The sequence below is a fragment of the Cupressus sempervirens genome, chromosome 10 (genome assembly GCF_028749045.1).
Source record: "Cupressus sempervirens isolate cs-2001-9-10 chromosome 10, ASM2874904v1, whole genome shotgun sequence".
Taxonomy (NCBI): Eukaryota; Viridiplantae; Streptophyta; class Pinopsida; order Cupressales; family Cupressaceae; genus Cupressus; species Cupressus sempervirens.
The window spans coordinates 558581882-558601175 of NC_143127.1; the positions used below are offsets into that span (position 1 = coordinate 558581882).

Here is a 19294-nt window from a genome sequence, read left to right on the forward strand (position 1 = left end):
AAATTGATATTAAGATTTAATCTAATAATACACATTTATGTTATTAATTAAATTGTTCTTGATTTAAGATTATTTAAATTAATAACCTAATAATATTGCATGATTGATAACCTTTATCCAATTGTGAAACGAGTATGAAATGAAAACTTGAATTTGATGCAAATCATTTTTTTTGGAATTATATTTTAAAAAAACAAAATAAATGGTTGATTAACTACACTTATTTTATATACCTATTGAGGTTTTGTGTTTTATCTTGTGATGAGTTTTTGGGAAACCTAGTAGTTTGACCAAATAGGATTGTTTACCAGAGGCTTGGGAAGTGATGGTTTTATGTTGCTGCAATGTAATGTTATTTTGTCACGATCATTTTATTCCCAACCAATATGCTATATCCATGTGTTTGTATGATGAGATCGAGTTCTTTTTTGTAAGCTCATGTATTGTGATTTTCTTGGTGTAACCAATGAGGCTTCCGGTTGCTTGTATAGAACTGAGGTGAATATTATGAATTCATTAAATATACTTCAATGAGCTTAAAGTAGGTTATCTATGTGTATGTTGGGAAGTGGCTTGCAATGGAGGCCGGAGCCCAAAGGAGGTTGCCTAGGTAACCCATTGTAAGTTGTATTAATAAGTAACAACATTTCATTAATGGGGTTGAAATGAATTAACAAGAGTTGGTGTTTTACCTTGCCCATGCCTCGAGTGCTAGTATAGGCTAGGATGGGAGTAGAGGGGATGCATGTTTGCAACCTTGCCTCATTAGTATGCCTTGTCTGTAAGAAAGGATACTGATGCCACATAGAGTCATTAGGGGGTCGAAGTCTAGAGAGGTTTCTAGAATAACCTTAGAGTTGGCTTGTGTGATGATACTTGCCCACATGTATATTAGGTTTCCTATGTGTCTTTTTTGCCTCTAGGATTAGATGTTACTTGTGTACTAGGTACCTTTGAGATAGATTACTATCAGGATTCCTTGACCTAGATTCTTGTTCGACTTTTGGATTGTTATCCATTTGAGACTTGAGATTATCCATTTGAGACTTGAGATTATCTCCTTAGCACAATGGGAGTGGGCTATTTAGGTTCCATGAGATCGGGTGGTAGTGTTTCTTATACCATTGAGATTTGACAGCTGGATGTCGATGCTGGATGTACCTTGTGCAGTTGTTTTATTCTTATGATCTTCTGATTATGTTCTATGGCCATATTCTAGTATATTATACTTTGATTATTTGAGATCCTATGGGATGTTGTATCTTATCACGATGTATATATTCTTTTAGCATTTCATACCTTGTGACTTGTACACAAGATGATTATGCAATCTAGTAATATAATGTATTGAATTCACGGAGCTCAGATTTTTGTTTTGTTTCAGTTTCAACTTTTAATGATGATTCTTGCCAGAGAGGAAGATGACACATTTCGCAGAGTGCATCCTGTTTGCGGGTACGTGAATTGTGTTTGAAGATGTTTTGTGTTCGAATCACATCTTGGTATTTTTTGTGGACAGTTAATGGAATTGTTTATGTCACATCTTATGGATAAATTGCATTTTAATCAACCTTGTTAAATGAACTATAGAATATATGTGTACAATATTTGAGCAACGGGCATAACCCTCCGATTGTGGTATATTTGTTGAAATTTTGGGCTGGCTTATATGGTGAGACAGATTTTGATTCCGTCTAGGTTTTTCCGCAAGACCAGCTTTTTCACATATTTATATGTTTGTGGGCATTATCAGCTGCCTTATATAGTAAGGCAGTTTTGAATCTCGCCTGTAGTCTTATGTTTCAAGCCGCATTTTCACTGAAGTTATATATTCCGATGAACGATGTCAAAGTTGTTCAGTAGAGTAAAGCGATTGCCTTTGCACTGTCAGCATTTTGTCTCTAGCTAGACTAGGTCTGTGACCTTATTACATTTATAATTAGGGATTCTCAGGTACTGCATATTTAGCTCTTAACCATGTGAAATTGGCCTTGAGCCATCTTGAAAAAGCAAATATTCGTTTCAAGACTCTTAATTGTCCATAGATATTTGATTGTGAAAAATGGGCTTGATTGTTTTTTTAAGCATTCCTCACAAACTTACAATTACGTCCTTCACTTTACTGGTCAGAATTAGACAAAATACTCCAAAAGGCCTAATGTTTTTTTTAAAATTTATTTATTTTTGGCGTGCTTGTAGTTTCCATAGGCTGCTTTGGCCTCATAGACGTTATTAAAATCGTTCGTTCATTCATTCTTTATGAAATACCAATGCAATTTGAACTTGCACCTAAACTTATGTTGCTTAGTATTTAGTTTCCAAATCCATCTTTGAGGAGTGCTCTTTTCCTTCCTATTAAATTGACGGTGAAATATTACCCTTTTCAGTCCGTGCTCAGCAATATTGTCATTGGAAAATTAACTGTTAAATTGATAGATGAAGTTTGTTATAGTATAAACACATGGGGACACCTTACAGCCATTATCTCTTTCAACAATTCCCTGGAGGATATAAATCCCAAAAAAAAAACGAACAAGAAGAAACATATAAACTCAACGAGTACTCCTAAAATCAGAAACAATTTCCTCTTCGTCTTTCTGGATTGACAAATTTATAGACACTGTTAATTAGATTTAACTGGAAAAGCTCTTCTCTCTAGGAAGAATTGTGCTATCTGCAAAAATTCAAATTCTTATTGCTCCTTAATAATGACATGACACCTCTTTTTATGCAGGGAAGACATGAAACAAGGAAGTTTTTTTTAATATTCATGACACAAAGATATTCATGACACAAGTACTAGAAAATCACAAGGCTTCCAAAGAAAAGAACAAGAGCATAACAAGGTAAATGACTCTTATAGTACATACAAGAATTATGATAAGAGGTCAAATTAAAAATTGTTCTCAAGAGAGAATACCTATCTCACTATTCTGGTTCACCATCTCCCACAGTAGCTATTTCCTCTGAATAATTACTCTCCCAGTCATTACAATTTGTAGATGCCAGCTTCCTGTGTAAAACTAAGTATGCATCATTTGCACTCAGCTCTTCATGAACAACAATGTCATCCTTATCAGCAGCTAGTTCTTCTAGCTATCTGGCAGCTCTGCGCTTTCTTTGCCAATTACCAGGCTCACCAAATCTCTTTGTAGGCCACTGACCTTTCATTCTGGTAGCAACTATCTGTATGTGGCAACTATTACCTTCAAATAGATTTGGCAACTATGATCATGATCAGAACTGTATAGCAGACCTTTTGTATTAATATCAGTTCACTTACAATAAGTTGGATGTGTAGTTTTAGACGTAGTTTCAGCAGTAAATTATAGTAGTGTGTTACAATTTGGAAGATGGGTTATTGTCCAAGTGTTGCTATCAACAATGAATTGTGAATTATGTTCTTGGGTTCATTTTTTTTTTTTATGTTGTTATTTTAATATTACGTGCACATAGACAATAATTCTAAATTATGAATGCATATTGAGCACTGAGTTTGACTATTGAAATGTTGTATGTAAAGGTTCTTTGATGTTTAAATGACATGCTTTATCCATGTTTTCCATGAATATAATGTATGTATGCAAATTTTCCTATATATTTTATATTTTTTCTATATTTATATAGCTCTCCCCTTTGTCATCCTCTTGCCGTCCCCAAACTTGGCTAAAAATTTGCCCTTCCAAAAACTTGAACCCTTTTCCCCTGCCATCACTATCCCAAAAACTTGGGGTAACATTGTATACTTACATTTACATTCTTCAGTTTACCAAATACCCAAGTTGTCGATTTGGGTTCAAGGACAGGTTTGAGTACAAAAATCCAGTATGTGGATTCATGATTTTTTTCCCATAATGATTCGTATGTGTTCATGTGTATGTATAAATATATATGTACATTATATGTTCGAAAAATAAGAGATACATAATTGTAAAATTAATTCATTTTATAGTATGTATCTATGATGCTTGATCATTGATTAATGTCAAATGTCAAAGATAAATATTATTATTAATAATTTAATTACTTTATTATTGGTCTATTTGATGTAGCCTAAAAGTCGTAATTGGATAATATGCTTGCTAGTTACACGTGCGAATCTAATTTTAAAAAAAAAAAATTTCTACAAGTTGTAACTTATTTGATATATTAGGTTCATTTTAGGTTTGTTTCTCCTTTTTTGATATATATTTTGTTAGTCTGCTCACTTTTGGAGTTTCAAATTGCAAGAAAACTTGAAACTTTTTGAATACTTGTATTGTATAGTTATGTTTGATGATTTGTTTTTGTAATCGTCTAACTATTCATAATTAGAGCCCATGTTGAGGCCTTAATATCCAAAACATTCTTCATGTCACCCACAAGGATGCAAAATAGCCACTTGGTCTTTAGAAAAAGTTTTGTACTCCTCTATTACCAATATTCTATGCTTCTGCTTCAGCTTCAGCTGCAGCTGGAGTCTGACTTAGCACTCACCCATTGTATTTGTTAAGCCTTGAGATTGGCTATGTTGCCAACTTTGTTTCAGGAAGATTTTTACTTTACCTTTTAAAAAAATTCATCATATTTAATAAAGACACCTAAATATGAGATTAGAAACTTCAAAACGGATTCAGGAGTAAAGCTATTTCAATTTTTTTCCTTAATGCTGATTCCAATCTTTGCATTCTATTTTATATTACACTAATACACTGTATATCTTTTTGTTTTTGTTTTTCTGCATTAAGACTTCCCTATCTTTCACCTATAGATGCATATTCAAATAAAGTCATACAATTATTTCTAATGTCACACAAGAATATGGACATAGTGATCAAATTATGCACATAAGTGATATATATATATATATAAAGATATAGGGATTGATGTAAGAAAAGAGGCTAAACAATTTCAAGGTCAGGCAAAAGATCGACAAAGATAGTATTAAAATAGTTGTCTTTGAATGAATTTATTAGTTGATAAGTAGGAGATAATTTCCACAGCAAGTCAAATTGTGATATTGCTATCAGGATTTAACTGTGTGATTTTTGAGTCAAACTCATTGACCCATGTCTCATGAGTAGTGATTCAACATGAATCCATCTCTCAAGAGAATAAATGGAACACTTAGCACTCATTAGATCTAGGTGATGCTCACAAGGGTGAAGCACTGAGACTTCCCGAGAGGTCACCCATCCCAGTACTACTCCAGCCTGAGCACGCTTAACTACGGAGTTTCCTCCATGGTTAAACCCAAAGCTTGTAACCCCATTTGCAAAACCTTCACCAAGTGTTGTGCCTTATGAACCATTCATTAGAAAGCCCCTTAAGCTCATCAGTTGATAAGTAGGAGATAATTTCCACAGCAAGTCAAATTGTGATATTGCTATCAGGATTTAATTGTGTGATTTTTGAGTCAAACTCATTGACCCATGTTTCACGAGTAGTGATTCAACATGAATCCATCTCTCATGAGAATAAATGGAACACTTAACACTCATTGGATCTAGGTGATGCTCACAGGGGTGAAGCACCGAGACTTCCCGAGAGGTCACCCATCCTAGTGCTACTCGAGCCTGAGCGCGCTTAACTATGGAGTTTCCTCCATGGTTAAACCCAAAGCTTGCAACCCCATTTGCAAAACCTTCACCAAGTGTTGTGCCTTATGAACCATGGTTAATGACCAGATAGGGCGGGGTAGTCTTTTTATTGATTGGGCAGCCACTACAGAGGTAGGGTTAGTTAGCCGATCTCAGCACGCTAGTCAATCTCGGAATGTTAGCCGATCTCAGTATGCTATTCAATCTTGGAATGTTAGCTAGCTATATGATTAACACATGCAAGTCGTATCAGTGTTTCCAAGACTCCCCTATTCATCTAATGAATGGTTCATAAGGCACAACACTTGGTGAAGGTTTTGCAAATGGGGTTGCAAGCTTTGGGTTTAACCATAGAGGAAACTCCGTAGTTAAGCACACTCAAGCTGGAGTAGAACTAGGATGGGTGACCCCTCAGGAAGTCCCAGTGCTTCACCCCTGTGAACATCACCTAGATCCAATGAGTGCTAAGTGTTCCTTTTATTCTCATGAGAGATGGATTCATGTTGAATCACTACTCATGAAACATGGGTCAATGAGTTTGACTCAAAAATCACACAGTTAAATCTTGATAGCAATATCACAAATTTATTAGTATAAAGTGAATGTTGCTCCTAAATGCATTACCAATAAGTATATTGATACAATTGAACAAGAAGTTATGTTTTTATCCAAATTCGATAATAATTTAAATACATGAAGGTATTGTGGTAATTTAAATGATTGAAAAATTCAGTATATCACATTGACTCATGCAACTATAATTTTTAAGGGTTTATTACGATTTACAAAGAATATGTTTCTTGGTGCAAACATTAGAAATGATATAAGTAACAGGTTATGGAGAAATACATTACAATTCATAAAAAAGTTATGTAAGAAGAAATAATTGAAATATTTCCTAGTATCATCAAAATTGAAAGAAGATAACTACATATCAAACATTGAATATATTGTGGTATTGTCATAGTATTTATTTTTTAATGATTTTCCAATGGTTAATATCTATTAGATTTGATAAATATTACTTTTTTCTTTTAATGTTCTAAAAAGTTAAATTTTTTAACTTCTAAATAAAAATATTAGTCAATTTTATTCTTTAATGTAGGAAAACAATGGATGGTCTTTCTCACATCTGCTGAAAATATATTGTTCGTAGAGATTTGAATCTTGCAAATGTTTTGCTAAATTTTGAATGCAACTATCTTCATGGAAAATTTCAGAGTTAAACTACGATAGTTGAATTTTGAGATTTTTGCATGAAGATAGTTGTGTTGAATTTTTAAAAAATATTTGCAGGAGTCAAATTTCTATAAATAATATTTTTTGTGGATGTGAGAAAAACCATCAATTATTTTCTCGATATTAAAGGAAAAATTGATTAGTTTTTAATTTAGAAGTTCTTTCTCACATCTGCTGAAAATATATTGTTCGTAGAGATTTGAATCTTGCAAATGTTTTGCTAAATTTTGAATGCAACTATCTTCATGGAAAATTTCAGAGTTAAACTACGATAGTTGAATTTTGAGATTTTTGCATGAAGATAGTTGTGTTGAATTTTTAAAAAATATTTGCAGGAGTCAAATTTCTATGAATAATATTTTTTGTGGATGTGAGAAAAACCATCAATTATTTTCTTGATATTAAAGGAAAAATTGATTAGTTTTTAATTTAGAAGTTCTAAAAGAAATAAATTTTTAGTAAAACAAAATAAAAAAAGTAATATATTAACAAATTTAATACACAAATCATATGAATAATTTTTTCATGAATATTAATTTATTTCTTTTCTAATTCATTTTCTTTCTCATTTTCAATGTTTGTTATATGAAACATACATTCTTCTTGTACATTAGTAAAGTGTTATAAATAACAGTTGCATTGATCTAACACAATATATCGAAACTTCTCAATGTTTGTATAACCATAGTATCATGCAGTCATATGATGATTATCTAATTTTGATAAAAGCATAATTTCTTATTGAGTTATATCAATATATTTTTTCTTTGTGTTTGAAAACAATATTCTTTATATTCTCTTGCCACCTTTCCTGATCTCATCCCTAATCTTAAAATTGGATATTGTCATGTTAATTGTTCTCTGCAGCTCAGTTTTAAATTAACTGAAAAAATCGTTAGAGAGTGCAAGCATCGAAGTCTAACACCTGATATAATCATTTCCCAATTAATGAAGTCAACAAACATCAATTCAATGGCAACACAAAGAATCTTTGTAGCATTTCATGATCAAGAAGCAACACAATTCCAACTATAGGTTAAACATGAAGAATAGCCATTGATGCAGCTATTGTAAGATATTTTAATAAACAAGAAAATAATTTATATGCTAGTCACATGTTCATTAACTATATGAGCACATTTCTTCTTTTGGCAACTAATAGTTCCAAAAACACATAGCAATCCCTATGTCATCTTGGAAAAAAAACTTTTCTTCAGCAACAACACCAAGAACATTGCTTCTCTTCCTAAAGAATGTTGTACACAGTGGCACAAGAGGTACAATTATTATTAGACCAATTCTATCCACTTTCATTGACACACTCTATGAAGAATGTACCAAATCTTTTATCTAAACACTAGCTCCCTCAAATATCCAAGCAACCAACAAAAACAATCAATATTATAAATACTCACAGCCATTGTCGTTGACTAAATTCAAAACACATTTCATACTTCTACTTAAATCTTTCTTACAATGGTAGGTAATTGGAACCTTGAAAACAAAGAATGTGCACCTTTCACTATACCGATCACCTTATATTTTGTGCCAACCACACAGCTTTCATATGTCACACTGCAAGAACCACAACTTTTGTACATCAACTCTTTTGTAATGTTCCCACTTTAGCAATTGTCCAGTTGTGTGACTGTTAGCCTTTTATTTTATTTTATTTTATTTTATTTATCCCACATTGCTTGTGTAAAGTGGTCAACCCTATGAAGTAGGAATAAAAGGAGAGCTTGTAGCTATTGATAGGCATTTCTAGGGTGCCCATTACAATGGTATCAGAGCTATAAGTCCTGCTATCCTGTGGAGGTCTTATAGAGAATTTAGGATAGCCGGATAAAGGGAAAAGTGTTTGACAAAATGTCAAAACACTAATATCAGAAATTCAAAGGGCTAAGCATTTATGTTTGAGCATGCGACAGGGGCTTTATAATTTTCACAATACCAGAGCAAGACAAAGTAGGAGTTCAGACTTGCAGAGCGAATAGGCTAGTTCATCCGTGCAGAGGGACATACAATCCAATCATACAAACACAGAGGAGATATTCTTTGAACAAGACAACAGTATGGGTGATCGAGATGACATGAATATAGGATTAGGTGGAGGTAGGAATACCGGTCCAAATCAAGAGGATGTAATGTTTAGAGGGTTACTGGGTACATTAGAGGAGGGGCAACATATGCAATAGGAGCAGAATAGGTGAATGGATATGATGTTGTAGCTTATGGCTAGATAGATGGGCATCAATATATATCTAGGTGATGTCAACAATGGAAACAATAATAATGGAGGCCGAGGCAACAACAATGGTCCTGAGAGTAACATTAATGGTAATAATGGACGTGACAACATGGGAATAAGGCTGATAACTTTAGACATGTTGCACACCCAGCTTGAACAGCGAGCTCACCCAGACCCAGCTTGAACAACGAGCTCAAGACCTCTTCTACCCACCTTCCCACCCAAAGATCTAGTTCAACCAATTAATGAACCGCAGATTACCGAATTACAGGATCAGTTCAGGGGGGACTAGGAGTTTCAGGCGGATATTTCCCTCAGATATTTCCAGGCTAGTGGACTAGAGTTTCAGGTGGATATTTCCCTCAGAGATTATATGGACTTGAGGATGAGACACATGCCCAGATTAGGAGGGAGAAATAAAAACTTTGAGCCAAGGAAGAAAGTTGGGAAACTTTCTTTACCTTATTATGATGCTTCAGGGAAGATGACCGCACGAGCTTGGGTGCAAAAGGTAGATACATACTTGCGGCTGAATCCTATGCTTGAGAAGGAGGCTATAAAGTATGCGGCTATCCACTTGGATGAATTGATGCATGAGTGGTGGCACCATGGCATGGTAACCTTGGGGCATAATTAGATCACATCTTACGAGTTCACTGAGAAGCTCATAGAGAGATTTGATATTAGGGATCCCGAGTTACAATTTAAGGAGCTGGCACAACTCAAGCAGTGGGGATTAGTTCAGACGTATATCAGTGAATTTCAGAGGTTAACTGTGTTGGTCACAAATATTTCAGAGAGGAGGTTAGTAGTGTTGTTTATGGATGGACTCTCAAATCCCTTGCAAGGTTGGGTCAAGGGGCATGACCTAGCTACGTTATAGGAGGCCACTAAAAAAGCTTGTGACTTAGCACCTTCTTCCTTTAGGAGCATATCTCAACACAGGGATTCATATATGAAAAAGGATAGAGGAGAAGGACAAAAAATCTTTTCACAAGGATGCTCAGCCAAAAGGGATAAGTTGGATAATGACACCCTGAATGAGTTGAGAAAGAAGCTATGTTTTCATTGCAGAGAGCCTTGGATTTATCTCATAAGTGTCCTCTCAAGGCTAAGGCAAATTAAATGGAGTATTTCTCAGTAGAGGAGTCACAGTCAAAGAGGGAGGATTAACACTATGATTCAGGTGAGATAGCACTACAGAGGAGAGCAACATTCCTAAGGATGAGAAGTCATTGACACGATTAACAGGGGCTCATAAGGCAATCACATTTAAGGTCAGGGGTACTATCCAGGGGCAGAAAGTGATCTCACTCATTGAGACTGGAGCTACACATGAATTCATAGATGCACAGTTGGTAGCCAAGAGAGGTTTATAGACCGAGGAGCATGTTGGGTTTAGAGTCATGGTAGCTAATGGTGACAAATTATTATGCACTCGAAAGATATCTAATCTTCACATCAGGTTGGAGATGGCTATGAGTTGGAGGATGAGTTCTATGTAGTAGACATGGGAGACTATGATGTCATCCTCAACATGACATGGATGGCCTTGCTAGTCGACTTTACACTCAACCTAGCAAAATTAGAGATGAGTTTTCAGCATGAGGGGAGAACTGTTGTACTTAGAGGACTTTCAGATGGGAGTTGCAGAGTAGTCTCCCTGGGGAGAATGCAGAGACTTTTTCAGCATAATGACATAGAGTGGGCAGTAGAATTTTTTACTATGCTAGCTTCACGGGAGCTATAGGTGAAGAGTCATCCACAAGATATCCGGGAGATACTTGATAGGCACACTAAGGTGTTTGGCGAGATTCTGCATGGGGTTCCTCTTGACAGGGGGATAGAGCATGTTATTGAGCTCAAGGAGGGAGCCAAACCAGTTATGATTACTCCCTATCATCATCCTAAGAAACACAAGGCTGAAATAGAGAAGGCAATTAAAGAGTTGTTGGAGATGGGGCATATCAGGCCTAGTAAAAGCCTCTTTGTTTCAGTAGTAGTTTTGGTAAAGAAGAAGGATGGGATGATGCGCATGTGCATCGATTACAGGGCATTAAATAAGAAGACCATTAAGAACAGATATCCCATCCCATGGACAGATGAGCTGCTTGATGAATTGCATGGTGCATGCTTTTTTACAAAGATTGATTTTCAGTCAGGGTATCATCAAATCAGGATGAGGGAGGACATTGAGAAGACAACTTTTCACTGTCACTATGGCCACTTCGATTTTTTGGTTATGCCATTTGGACTAACCAATGCCCCTGCTACATTCTAGAGTTGCATGAATCAGGTATTCAGGGGGCAGCTTAGGAGATTTGTCCTGATTTTATTTGATGACATTTTAGTCTTTAGTAAGACATGGGAGGAGCATTTACAACATCTTGAGATTGTGTTGTCCATTTTGGAGAAAGAGTCACTATATGCCAAAGAATCTAAGTGTGAGTTTGGGTTGACTGAGCTACTATACCTTGGGCATATCATCAGCACAGATGGAGTTCGGGAAGATCACGAAAAGACTAGAGCTATTGTTGATTAGTGTACTCTTACGAACCTTACACATCTTAAGGGGTTCTTTGGTATCTACGATTTTTATAGGAGATTTGTTAAGCGTTTTTCACAGATTGCTGCACCCTTGACAAACCTTACTAGGAAAGGGGCCTTTGCATGGATAGGGGCAGCTCAGAGAAGCCTCGATCATTTCAAGAAGGTGATGTCATGATGTCCAGTACTAGCTCTATCACACTTCACAAAGCCATTTGAGCTTCATTGTGATGCATCAGGAGATGGGATTGGGGCAATCTTGATGCAGGAGAAGCATCCCATTGTTTTTGAGATCAGGAAGCTCCGTGGAGTAGAGAGGAGATATTCCATCTATGATCGGGAGATGTTGGCTATTATGCATGCATTAGCCAAGTTTTGGCCCTACCTAGTTGGGGGGAAGTTTGTTATCAAGACTGATCACAACAACATCAAATACTTCATGAGTCAATGAGATTTGAATGATAGACAATAGAAGTAGATTACAAAGATGCAAGCTTATGACTTTGACATTGAGTTTGTCAAAGGGAAGAAGAATGTGGTGGCAGATGCTTTATCCAGGAGACCTCATATTTGTGCTCTAACTGAGATTATAGGAGATTGGAGAAATAAGATCACAACAGAGTATGCGAGGGACACTTGGGCTTCTGGAGTGGTTGCAGGCACCATATAGGATGACCGTTATATGGTGATGGACAGATTGATCAAGTAACAGGGTAGGATATATTTGATTCCTTTATCATAGTTTATGGAGGTAATACTGAAGGCAATTCATGATGCACCTACAACTAGACATCTAGGGGTCTTTAAGAACTACAGGTAGATCCATGAGCAGTTTACATGGAAAGGGCTCAAGTATGATGTTCAGAAGCATGTCAGGGAGTATGCAGTTTCTCAATAGAATAAGGGAGAGCACGCATATCTTGTAGGGTTGTTATAGCCTTTGCCCATTTCGGATAGGAAATGGGAAAGTATTTCTATGGACTTCATCACCGGGTTACTATGACTACAGGGGAGAGATTGCATCTATGCAGTAATTGACCGGCTGACAAAGTTTTCTCGCTTCTTTGCTATTCCATCTACCTACACAGCAACATAGGTGGCCAATCTTTTCTTCAGAGAGATATTTAGGTTACATGAGCTACCTAGCTTCGTTGTTAGTGACCAGGATAGTTAATTTATGAGTGTTTTTTGGTAGGAATTGTTTGGATTGTGTGACACAAATCTTACACCTAGCACTAGTTATCATCCGCAGACAGATGGGCAGACGAAGATTGTGAATAAATGGGTGGAAGGATATTTGAGGAACTATGTGACTGCACAACAGAGAGCTTGGGTCAAATGGCTACATATGGGACAGCATTGTTATAACACCACTTATCCTATGTCCATCAAGATGACTCCATTCATGGCACTGTATGGTTATGAAACAATTAGCTTCATAGATCTAGTTTTGGGGGATAGTAGAGTCCCAAAGCCAAAGACTTCTTGCAGGGTAGTCAGGATATTTTGAGGGTGCTCAGGGAGAATATATAGCAAGCCCAGAATCAGCAGAAATTGTATGCTAATCAGCACTGAATAGAGCACAATTTTGAGTTTGGGGACATGGTTTACTTGAGGCTACAACCATATAGATAGTCATCACTCAAGAAGAGCGAAGCAGAGAAGTTGAAGCCTAGATTTTATGGTCCCCATAGAGTTATTCGCAGGGTGGTTGCTTACGAGATTGAGCTTCCAGAGGGTAGTCGGGTGCATAATGTGTTTCATGTGTCGAGGCTTAAGAAAGCCATTGGTTAGAGCGTTGTGCCTTCTGTAGATTTGCCACCATTAGATGAGGAGGGGAAGCTCGTATTGATTCTTGAGGCTATTCTGGATACCAGGGAAAGAACTATGCGAAACAAGGTGATTAAAGAATATTTAGTCAAATGGAGACACCTACCAGAGGAAGATGCGACTTGGGAGAGTGAGTAGGTGCTACAGTAAACAAGACTAAGATTGCTTGAGGACAAGCAATGTCAAAGAGGGTAGACTGTAATGTTCCCACTTTAGCAGATGTCTAGTTGTGTGACCGTTAGCCTTTTATTGTATTTTATTTTATTTTATTTATCCCACATTGCTTGTGTAAAGTGGTCAACCCTATGAAGTAGGAATAAAAGGAGAGCTCGTAGCTATTGTTAGGCATGGTGGAATATGAGAAGAACATGGATGTGTGAGTTACAGATCTATTCTTGGCATTTGAGGACGTCTATCCTCTCTTGTGACATTCTAGACGTCATTCCGTTGGTGTTTGGCCTTAGGAATTCATTGCTATCAACTTCATTAACAGGCAGCTTGGGCACATTCCCAGCTATAGGCAGATTGGGTGTAATTAGTGAGTTGAAGAGTTTGTTATGTATTTGATTTTATGATGGAGAGTAATTAGTGAGTTTGCTTTGTATTTAATTTTATTAGTTTGAAAACTAATATTATTTCAATAGTAGTTCAATCTTCAGTTTGCATAAATTCCTTTTTGTTCATGTTATGTGGTTTCAAATTCTATGCAAAAAACATTAAAATCTCTATCAGCAATTGGTTTAGTTTTTGGGCATTTCCAGGGTGCCCATTACACCTCCTTGCAATGCATTATTGAAACTGAAGATGGAATTCTTGACCGCAACTTGCACAACAAATTGCACAATGAAAACCTTCACGAACTTACACAAATACCATTCAAAAATTATAAGAAAGACTTGTCCACAACTATCTTCCTTGTGTGGAAGTTTGAGTACCATGAATAATTCCACCATGTAATTTGAAAATATTATTATTTACAATAAATTTTGACATAATTGTAGAATGTGTAAACCAAGGTTGCCATTTCCAAAAAGTTTTTGCTTGACTACATGCCACTCTTGAAGGTAATGCCAACTTCACACATTTTATTCCTCAAAAGTTGAACATTTATGTGCTTGAAATTAATTATTCTGTAACATGTTTTTTCTTGTGTTAACAAATGCCAAGAATTCTTAGTCCTTTTCTTGTATAAAAAGTTGAAGAAATTGCCCATCTATGGTCTTTGTACGTACTATATGACTCTGGATTTTACTATGCAATGCTTTACTAATGTTTGCATCTATCCTTATAATAATTGCATTATTAGCTCATATGGTTTAGTCAATCAGAAGTGCCAATTCTAAGTGAAATCGGTACTTCCTCACTACACCTATTTGTTTACAGAATTCTTGGGAGACAATAGACTCTTCAAGTCTTTAACAACTAAAGCCTTGTAATCCTTTAGTGAAAACTATTTTGAATCATGTGATTGAACATTAGAACTATGAAGTTGGGTTTTATAAGGGTTATGCTTGTATGCTCCACCTTCAAGGAGTACTACAAAATTTGTGTGATGTTACCAATATCGTAGATATCTCAGGGTTGAGTGGAGAAAAACTTAAGATAATGATACTTTCCTGGAATGACTGGATACTGAAGCAGATGTGCGTGGAAGATCGGAGGCGGATGGGTATCCAATTCTACATGTTACAAGTATAACAAATAGATCAAGCAACTACCAAACACGTTACAAGTGTAATAGACAGATCAACACGTTACAAGTGTAACAAACAGATCAATATAACAATAGGTAAAGAAACTATATACATGAGCTAGAGACTAAATAAAAGAATATATCATAATAGTTCAAACATTTGAATAAGAACAATACAATCTTCTTTTAAAAAGTTTAATTAACGCTGATAGGCATTCTACAATGGCAGAATGGGCGAGTGAGATGGTGTGTCTGTATTAATGTTAACTTTTATTCTTCTAGGTTAAATTTGACAACCATCTACACGTCAAAAGTTTAAATTTTATTATAAATAGAATAATACTTTTAAAAATAATTTAATAAATACCACATAAAATATCCATATAAATTATTATATTTGGAAATATAAATCATCCATTTTGTAAGAAATTAAAATAAAAAGCTTAAGTTAGCAAAAAGCTAAATAAATGGGGATAAAGGAAATATAAATAATTTTAAATGTAGTAAATTAGATTATAATTATTTTGTAGTGGATATCTATCGGTATTTTTTTAGATAGATTTATTTAAGATATTTATACTAGTTAAGAATTAAATTAAATCTTTAAACTGTAAGAAGTAGAATTGAAGTACAAAAAAGTATTATAGACAATAAGTACAATAATGAAACTAAACTAGGATACATGAGATTAAATAATGGTAACTGAATTACAAGATAGGGATTAGGGTATCTTATTGCATCCAGGTATTTGAGTCTTCATTCTGTTTCCATTTAGGTCTGATGTATCTTGGGAGGGAAAACATCACCGAGGAATTGTTTACTACCCATCCACAGACCTATTGAATCAGTTGGTGTGACCATAATTTTATCTAGTGTTGCATAAATTTAAGCATCTTCTCTTGCTACTTAAGTATTGTATCTCTCTATCATGCCCAGGTCTGAATACGTAGTGACATGTCAGAGTATAAGTAACAAGACGAGAAGGGTTTTTATTTCTTTAGTCAAACGATTCCACTCTAATAGTCCCTTAATGTTGTTGTTGTAACAGCTTTAATGGTGAGATAATAACAAATTGCCTTTTCATCATTACTTAAGTTCATATTAATCAGCATGATCATATGTTCAAAATCTTAAGCAACAATATGTTTCTACTTCCAAAAGTCAAGTGAATACCATAGATCTAGTCTTTTGTGAAACTGGTAAGAACATGAACTCTCATTTCAGTGTTGATATGAACAACATATCCTCTATTTAAAATGTGAATTATGAGCAGTGTATACATTGTTCCCAATATTGATTATGAACAGAATAACAACATTTTTAGTGTTGGGTAAAAGAAATCCCCACCCCATTTAAAATATTGGTAAAATAAATAGTTTCTAAGCTGTATTCTGAATGCTGCAGGCAACAGTATAGCACTATTGTAAATGGTGAAATAGAAAACACATAAACCCCGTTTTAAATGCTGGTACCGAACATTTGAAATGTTGTTTTTAATCAGCATTAATATTCTCTTCCAATTGTTGGAAGAATAACACAACTGTTTTTCACTTGCTGTTTTAAACAAAAATATCACTAAAACCCTCATTCGAAAATAGTGGAAGAAAAAGAATAGCTGTACACAACTCAATGTTGGTAGTCAACTATCAAGAACATAGCATTGGAATCTTCTATTATTATTTATGGAGCCCTTCCATCACATTTAAAAGGGAGTAAACTTAATCAACCCAGCCATTTAACAGAGAGAGAAACTAGAATTCCCTTTTCAACTCGGCTCTTCTCAATTTGTGAAGAAATTAGAAGGAAAATAAGAAATAAATCAAAGTTTCTAAAAATCTGATTGACCCCTTTTAAATTCTTCTGGCACTCTTTTTGTTTAACAATAAGAATTCATGGATAAGGAAACCAAGAGTAAAAAACAACTTCTAAAGCTTCTTCCTATTGTAGAAACTTTTCTATGAAGTTTAAAGGTAGAATTCCAGGAACTCAAAACCATAACAACAGCAATCAATGCTTATGTACGTGCCTGGTAATGTATTCTCAGATTTAGAAGAAGAATCAAACTCAACACTGCTCTTCCTCCTGTGGGTCCTGATGGAAATTTAGAGTCCCAAATGTGATGCCAAGGAGAGAATCTTCATATTCACAAGGTGTAATCCTCGTCTTCAAATGTGCTCCTGCCATACTTACAATTATTCAGTTTCCGTTGCATTGTGCATATTGGAAGTATTGTTCAGGAAATTTGTTGAACCTGGAAACATATTCAGGACATGAATTGATTATGACTGGATAATATTCAGAAACAAGGAAGCGTTGTGATCATAACAAGATAGCAGTGTAAGTATATATATCATTCACTTTTACTCATTGAGAAATTAGTATCAGGGTTGCAGGTTCAGATTGTTCAAAAAGCTATGACCAGGGGATACTTATATATACATTGGAGTCCATGATTAAATTAAATGAAGTGATAATGCTGGTGTAATAAGAGTGAACAGAGCAGTGAACAGAGATTGACCATTATAGAAGCAGGGGTGGAATGTATGTACAATGAGGGAAATATACATTGTAAATATATTTTAAAACAATGATGAATCCCGAGAAAAGTATAGTACCTGCAGCAGTTTGGAAGCTTCAAAGAATATGATGGGATGAGAATAACCATATGCAATAGAACGAAGCGGAGCCTTGAAATCATTATTTTACCATGGTCAAGGTCGGATCAATCTGGAAAATACCCTATGTAGAAGTTCAAAGCCGTCACTGGAACAAATAGTATTCGACCCAGGAGTGTCGTACATATGGGTGCCATCGTTGGCAAAGCATATTAGATACAATACCGAAATTGATCCCCATGCTGTTAAGCAAATACTACAGAATTCATGCTTGACGTCAAAACCGAACCTGAACAGAGTCGAGTCATCTTATTCAATCATAATTGTAATGCTTGTTCAATAGCCAACTCCTAATATTTTTTTTTTTTTTTTTTGCAGGAGTATACACAAGGAAAAGAACGATGAATTCCAGCATTTGAATGTTAATTGAGGATTAAATGTTATGATGCCCAGACAAGGTGATTATCAGCATCCAAACGGAGAATGGCATAGTTGCTATTGTGTGACGTGCGTGGGCTTTGCGTTAGAACTCAGGATGATATAATTGCGTTAAGCCTGCTTAGGAGGAATGGTATATGATCCACAATCATACAGAGCATCGAATCACCGCTGCGATGAAGAAAGTCTGGAGCGATGTAACACAGTTGCCGTGCGTGTCTTTCAAGCGGAAATTCAAAATCCAGCATTAATCAAATTACCCAATTTATCCGGGAGAAAGTTTATTGGCATTGATACATCATCTATGTTCATATCCTATTATTATCCAAAGTTTGTATTTAGAATAAACTTCCAAAACATTCAAAGGGAATTAACGATAGTTTGTAGTTATGTAGAGTTGCATCATTTTGAAAAGATTAGATGCTGAATGGGTGTGTTTATTCACCCAAACACCTTTTCATTGTTTATAAATAGGAAATTAAACAAAAGACAATTCATATTCATATATACTTTCCTAATTTTTGTATACTATGATGCATTTTTAATATATTATATTCTTTTATAGGTGAAGAATGAATTTTTGAATTAAGCTTGTGGATTCTGGATTGTTAAGTAAATATTTCAAAGGGAATTAACGATAGTTTGTAGTTATGTAGAGTTGCATAATTTTGAAAAGAGTAAATATTTCAAAGGGAATTAACGATAGTTTGTAGTTATGTAGAGTTGCATAATCTTGAAAAGATTAGATACTGAATGGGTGTGTTTATTCACCCAAACACTTTTTCATTGTTTATAAATAGAAAATGTAAAATTAAATAGGTAAAGAATGAATTTTTGAACTAAGCTTGTGGATTCTGGATTGTTGAGTAAATATTTTAATACAATCGAACTGTAGTGGATGGATCATCCATAGGAAGTGTCTTTATTGCATTTTCAATTCTAGGGAAACTAGTAAGAATGTTCATTTTATTTATATGCATAATGCTTTAGAGTTGAAATATTATATAGTTTCATCTTTTATACTTATTATTTTTAATTTTATAAATAATTTATATGATAGATAAGTGGACAGGATCAATTATAGCATTTTAAAATTGAACAT

The 19294-nt window shown here is 35.0% G+C and overlaps 1 long non-coding RNA gene across 1 annotated transcript; it reads left to right on the top strand.

Moving 5' to 3' along the window:
• The first annotated feature begins 1382 nt into the window (after window positions 1–1382).
• On the top strand, window positions 1383–18754 carry LOC149535110 (uncharacterized). The gene is made up of 2 exons (XR_016356928.1): window positions 1383–1455; window positions 18133–18754. It is a non-coding gene; the product is annotated as an uncharacterized LOC149535110 (long non-coding RNA).
• The last annotated feature ends 540 nt before the right edge of the window (window positions 18755–19294 follow it).